Raw genomic sequence first — 7,065 nt, forward strand, 5'->3', positions numbered from 1 at the left:
AGGCTGGCCTCATCAGTACTGGCCTCTGACCTTGTCAGTAAATTAGATAAAAGAGAAAAGGAGATGGAGGTGTTGGTGTGCCAATTTTTACGTCTAGGAGGTCAAAAGGGAACAAAAGTCCAGATCAGAATGATAATAAAAGGCCCATCCAGGGACCCTAAAACCTGGAACCCCTGGAAGAGTCAGGTAGTAAAGGAGATGGAAGTGACCTAGAGATGGTGGGAGATGCTCCTTGGGTCCGACCTTCAATTCAAAGAAAGGGAAAATCCATGGTCCAGCATGCTGATGGAGGTCTTAACAATAGCCCGGGTACAGGAGATCACGGTAATCAAAGAATACTCAGCAACAGAGCTGTTAGAACTAGGAAAGGCATTTAAACAAACAATGAGGGAGCCTTTGGCCACCTGGCTTGTGAGGCTATGGGATATGGGGGCAGATGAAATCATTTAAGTTCTATAGAAGCAGAGAAGTTAAGCAACATAACCACTCATCCCTCTTTGAGACAAAGACTTCACAATTTAAGGTAATATGAGGGAAATCAGTCCATGATGGATTGGCTTATACAAGCCATTAGGGACACATGGGTATCCCCAGCTGAGATTCCCATGAATACTGGGGACTGGAAAACCATAGAGGAAGGACAGGCCCTATTGAGAGAACTGGGTATGAGGGATGCTGTATTCGATGCCCAGTTCACAGGCCCAGACAGGACTGTTTTTACAGGAGACTTAAAGAAACTGATTCAACAAGGTCCACCAGACTGGTATGGAGCTTTGGTGGCAGTGCTAAGCCCCATGGTCGGGCCTGACCTATATGAGGCAGGAGAGGCCCTGAAGAATTTAAATGATTTAGACCAACATGTAAACAGGATTCAAAAGGTTCTATAGCAAGTAGACACAAGGGAAAAGGGCTGGAACTTGGCAAAAGGGCCCCTTTGTGTCTCCCGTGCACAGACGTGAATGGATCTGCACAGAGCAGGAGTTGCTGGGGACAAAATTGACAGGCAACCAAATGCTGTGCTGGTGAGCCTATGGAGGGTTTTAAGACCTGACCAGCAATTCACCACAGAAGTAAGAGAAACTGGGGACCAGGAGGTGTGGGTAACTCCAACTGTGCCCCCTGCTCCAGATGGGACCCCCTCCCCCTCAGCCACTTCTTTGAAGGGGTGGCCAAGGTTGCCCACAGGTGAGGGCCATACTGAGTGACTGGAGGCCACATGTCGAACAGAGGATTTATTGGTCCTCTAATACACAAAACACATGGGCCCTAGTGGGTATGGAGCAGGGGGTACATTAATTCATGCCACCCCCCAAAACACCAGGGCCAATGCTAATGGATAGCAGTGGATGGGTATGAGGATAAAACCACATGAGTAAAGTGGACTAGACTCATTCTGGGAGTGGGCAATTATCCACCCCCCCCCCCAGGAGAACAAGGTGTGCATCTCTTTCCTGTGAGAGAACATGTTAGAGGTGGATGCCCTACTGGGTCACACCCTACATACTACTGTGGGAGAGTTTCGGCTGAGGGTACGAACAGTAAAGGATATTACTTGGGAGTGGGCAAGATGGGAGCCAGTTAAATTGCCTACCCCACGAAGGGTGGTGACTATCAAACCCCCCCCCAGGAGTACAAGGTGTGCATCTCTTTCCTGTGAGAGAACATGTTAGAGGTGGATGCCCTACTGGGTCACACCCTACATACTACTGTGGGAGAGTTTCGGCTGAGGGTACGAACAGTAAAGGATATTACTTGGGAGTGGGCAAGATGGGAGCCAGTTAAATTGCCTACCCCACGAAGGGTGGTGACTATCAAACAGTACCTGCTGCCAAGGGGTCAAGACAAAATTACAGAAACCTTCCAGAAACTAGAATGGGTAGAAGTTATCCTCCCAGCCCAGAGCCCTTTCAATAGCCCCGTTTGGCCTATCAGGGAGCCAGATGGCTCCTGGAGAATGACTGTAGATTACCGGGAGTTAAATAAGGTGGTGCCTCCCATTCATGCAGCAGTGCCCAACACTGCACTGCTAACTGATCAGCTGGTACAGGAAATGGGGTTCTTCCATGCAGCAGTGGACCTTGCTAATGCATTCTTTAGTATTCCCTTAGCTGCTGAATCTCAAGATCAATTTGCATTCAGGTAGAATGGATGACAATGGACTTTCAGAGTACTTCCCCAAGCTTATCTCCACAGCCCCATAGCTTATTATGGGATGGCGGCCCCGGGACCCAGCCCTGTTACCCTGCCCTCCTTCTGTAAGGAGGTTCCACTACATAGATGACATAATGATAACTTCTGAGTGCCTTACAGATTTGGACGCTCATTTGGGGAACATGCCAAGTGCACCTGAAGGAGGGAGATGGGAAGTCAGCCCACAGAAGGTATGAGGGCCTGGCACAGCAGTAAAATGCTTAGGAGTTTTATGGTCAGGCAGAACTCACATGATACCCTGTGCGACAGTTGAAAAAAATCTTACAACAACCTGTACCAATAAATGCCAAGCAGTTATAGGTATTTTTGGGACTTCTATGGTATTGGCAAATGTTTATACCGCACCTTGTTCAGGTTACTTGTCCCCTGTAAAATCTAATAAAGAGAGGTGCTACATGGGATTGGGATGTAAAGGCCCAAGAGGCTTTTGAGCAGGCCAAGGTACTGTTTGGGAAAGCTAGATGGCTGTGTGCCCCAATACCTCGGTGTCCCTTCCTCTTGGAAGTCACCAGGAGCCCTGGGGGTTATGTGTGGGGCTTGTGGCAACAACCACCTAAAGTGACAGTCCCAATTGGGTTCTGGTCCCAGCCATAGAAAGGGGCAGAGTCCTGGCACACAGCTCTAGAACAGCAACTCTTGACTGTGAACAAAGCATTGCAACAGGTGGAATCCATTACAGGCCCCATCCCCATTACTGTAAAAACTGCATATCCCCTTGGGGCTGGAGAGATGGCACAGCGGTTAAGAACACTGACTGTTCTTGCAGAAGACCTGGGTTCGAATCCCAGCACCCACATGGCAGCTAACAACTGTCCATAACTCCAGTTCCAGGGGATCTGACAGCCTCTTCTGTCATCCATGGGCACTGCACACATGGGTGCACTTACCTACATGCAGGCATAACACTCATACACATAAAATAAAAATAATAAAATATTTTTAAGAATGCATACCCCCCCCAAAACAAAACAAAAAAACGCATATCCCATAAAAGGATGGGTGGAGGGCTTGTTAGCCAAGACCCTGTCAGGGGTGGCACAAAACCAAAGGCTGCAAAGATGGCATGCATATTTACCACAGTGAGGGGTGGTGTCGGCAAGCCTGATCACCAATGCCATGTAGGCAGTACTAGGACTAGTGTCATTTTAAGACACAGAGCCTCTCCCTCCACCTCCTATAGTTGACCCTCCAGTAAGACCTGACCAAGTGCTAGAAGGTGCTCTCCCAGTTCCAGCTGATGCCTGGTATACTGATGGCACCAGCAGGGGTGCCAGGCAAGAATGGGTAGCAGTGTCAATACAGATGAACACTGACACTATGTGGTTAGAGAGGGGAGAAGGAGAAAGCAGTCAATGGGCTGAATGGATAGTACTAACATGGGAGCATTGGTTAGTAAAAATCTGTACTGACAGTTGGGCTTTGTTCAAAGGCTTAACCTTATGGATGGCCCAGTGGGAAAAAAGAAAACTGGCAGGTGATGGGATGGCCACTATGGAGACAAAAGATGTGGAAGGACAGATATAATAAAATGCAGCAGGAGCTAGAGCCCCTGGTGGGTTTACCATGTGGCTGCCCACCACCTGCTGAGTGCCCCTGGGAATCAGGAAGCTGATGCTCTTATTAAGGTGAGGGCTGTCTGCCCACAGGTTCCCCTAGAAGCAGCTCACTGGATTCATATCAAGTCTGGCTACAGGGATGCCAACACAGGATGGAGAATAGCCAAAGCCACCAGCGTTCTGATAAAATACTCTGATATCCAGCAGTCTGTCCAGGTCTGTGAAGTGTATTCCTGGTTTTAGCCCCGAAGGATGGATGCCATGATGGGACATGTGTACAAGTCAGCTTCCTGTGAGAGACTGGCAAGCAGATTCTATAGGGCCTCTGCTAGTCAGCGAAGGGCACAAATATGCTCTCACTTGTGTGGACACAGCCACAGGCCTTTTGCAGGTCTTTCCTTGCAAGAGAGATGGGTAAGGCCACTATTAAGGGACTTACCCAACTCAGTGTCTTATATGGGTGCTCACAGCAGATTGATAGTGACAGAGGCACTCATTTCACAAGTGCTGATGTGTAAACCTAGGCTAAAAAGAATCAGATTCAATGGTATTTCCACCTTCCCTATAATCCTACAGGGGCAGTGTTAATTGAAAGAAAAACCAGGTTGCTAAAGGAACAGTTAAAAGCCTTAAGTGCAGAAGGAACCCTATGGGGGGTAGAAAAAGGCCCTTCCAGAAAGTTGTGAAATGAAAATCCCAGTACCAGGGGTGGGTTGCCTTCCTATGAGCTGTTGGCCCAAGGGGCCCTAGAGGTCCCCAAAACAATAAAGGAGGTTGCTAATAATGTTGATTGTACACCTGAAGTGGACAGTAAGACCCTATTGTTGAAAACACTGAATGATGTGAGCATGGGAGAGGGAGAAATCAAGCTTGGACTAAGTTGGAAACTCCCTGCCACTGGATGGATGGCTTTCATAGCATCAGAAGGCGCTATGCAGATGGCTGGGGGAGAACTGTCCCCTATCATCCTATTCAACAAGGGGCCCCATGTGCTGCACTGTCAACATAAGAAGCGAGATGTTCCTGCTGGTGAATAGTGGCTCGTCTAGTGTATGTACAATCAGCTAATTTTCAATTGGACCTCATGTCCGCTCCTAGGGATGGAATACACATCTGGTGTTGTAGATCAGGCCACCCCCCTGTGGCAGGAGAGGTTATAGACTCCAATGGAGAAGCCACTGCCATTGTGTTGTTAGATGGATGTGATGTATGTACTAAAGTACTGTCCAAGCATTTGTGTTTTCTCCCATTAGCTATTATAGCAGTTATTGCTTACATGTTCTTTCTGTTTGTGTTTTTATAGTAGATGGAATGCCACAAAACTGAGCCATCAGCCCATGACAAACAGATGATGCAGGGACCTGAAGAGTCCAGGGCCCTGCCATAATGGGGGGAAGGTCACTCCACACCCATCACCCCCTCCAAGGCTCAGGAAAATTCATGGAGAGGTGACAAAGTTTGTAAGAGCCAGAGGAAGGAGTGGAGTGTGACCCGGAAGTTCCTCTGACCCTATGACAACAAGCCATGGTCCCTCCTCCCTCCCACGATCTGAGGAAGGAGTCAAGCCCATTACCGTTCCATCAATCGGATGACCTTAGCTGCTTGAAGGGGAGGGATTAATGGTATATAAACTGGGAAAACCACGAGGCTGCTCTCTCCCCATTTTGTGTGGCTGTCAGGAAATGGGCGGGGGGGACCCTCTCTTCTGTGAATAAACCAGCACCTCAAGCTCAGTTAGCAAGTCCAAGAAACTTCTTCAGATCCTCCAAACGGTGGTTTTGGAGAATTCTTGCCTCAGGTTGTGGTAAGGGCAGCAGGAGCAGGGAATCAGATGCCATGTGTGCCTTCCAGCAGAGAATTGAACTTTACAACATCTTTCTATCCCCCTGTGTTGGCTTCAATCAAGTGCTGTTGTTTTCTGTTACTATCAAATAGTTTTGCCTGTTTTTACACGCTCATGTAGGTAGAATCATAGTCTGTACCATTCTGTGTTTGGTTTTCAACTTCAGCATCAGTATTGATGCTTATCTACGTTATGCAAATAAGCACTTTGTTCCTTTCCACTGATGAGCATTATCTATTGCACATATGTGTCATAATTTGTTTGTATGTTCCATTATTGACACCGGTTTAGGTTATGTCCAGTTTGGGGCTACTACGAATAAAACTGAAAATAACCAACTGTGAGCGCTCCACCACAGATGGGACACGTGGGCTAATGCAAAGCTTAGGAACCAAGAAGAGGTGGAGGAAAAAAAATCTAAGAGCTGGAGGATGTGGAAGGAGTGCTGTGAAATGCTGTCCTGTGATATGATGTGGCTCTAGCGCCCATGAACTCACAGGCGCTGTGTACCTGCACAGGATCTTACAAGGTTAAGCCGGCTGAAAATTCCAGCATGGATTGGGATGGGACTCCCCAACAGATCGTGTCAGTTGCCAACCGGACATACTCAGGAAGAGGGAACCTCACTTGGGAAAGTGCCTCTATTAGACTGGCCTGTGGTCATGTCTGTGAGGAATTTCTTGATTGTTGAGTGATGTGGGTGCTGCCACCCCTGGTAACTCAGCTCCAGAGTTGTATCAGAACAGGCTGGGCACAGGCCAGAGAAGCAAGCCAGTAAACAGTGTTCCTTGGGGGGTCTGTGCTTCAGTTTCTACTTCCAGGTTCATTTGAGTTCTTGCCCTGAATTCCTCTAGTGATAAACTATGACCTGGAAGATAAAAGATAAAATAAATCCTTCCCCTCCCAAATTGCTTTTAGTCATGATGTTTATCACAGCAATAGAGAAACCAACCTAATACACAAATTGAGGAGATATTGGCAGTTGATGACTGATGTTGGAGGGAGGGTCACTTTTCTTTAAGTGTGTGTGTGGTCTTCTGCCCCAGCGGATGATCTTATGCCCATGCACATATGAGCAGCACTAATTGGATTCCAGGGGCAGGAGAGATGGCTCAGCGGTTAAGAGCATTGACTGCTCTTGCAGAGGACCCGGGTTCGATTCTCAGCACCCACATGGTGGCTACGTTCCATCCTTAACTCCAGTTCCAGGGGAATCCGAAGCCCTCTTCTGATCTCCATGGCATTGCATGACACGGGTGCACTCACATACATGCAGGCAATACACTCATACACAAAAAGTAAAATAAAAAATAAATAAAATATTAAAAAACAAAAACCACATAAGTCTGAGAAGGAGGGCATGAAGTTGGGGTGGGAATGATATGATGGGGGATTTCCTGGGGAGAGTTTGTGGGGGGTGAGGAGTGGATATGATCAAGATACATTGTATACATT

The sequence above is a fragment of the Nannospalax galili genome, unplaced genomic scaffold (assembly GCF_000622305.1).
Source record: "Nannospalax galili isolate Female #2095 unplaced genomic scaffold, S.galili_v1.0 scaffold52, whole genome shotgun sequence".
Lineage (NCBI taxonomy): Eukaryota > Metazoa > Chordata > Mammalia > Rodentia > Spalacidae > Nannospalax > Nannospalax galili.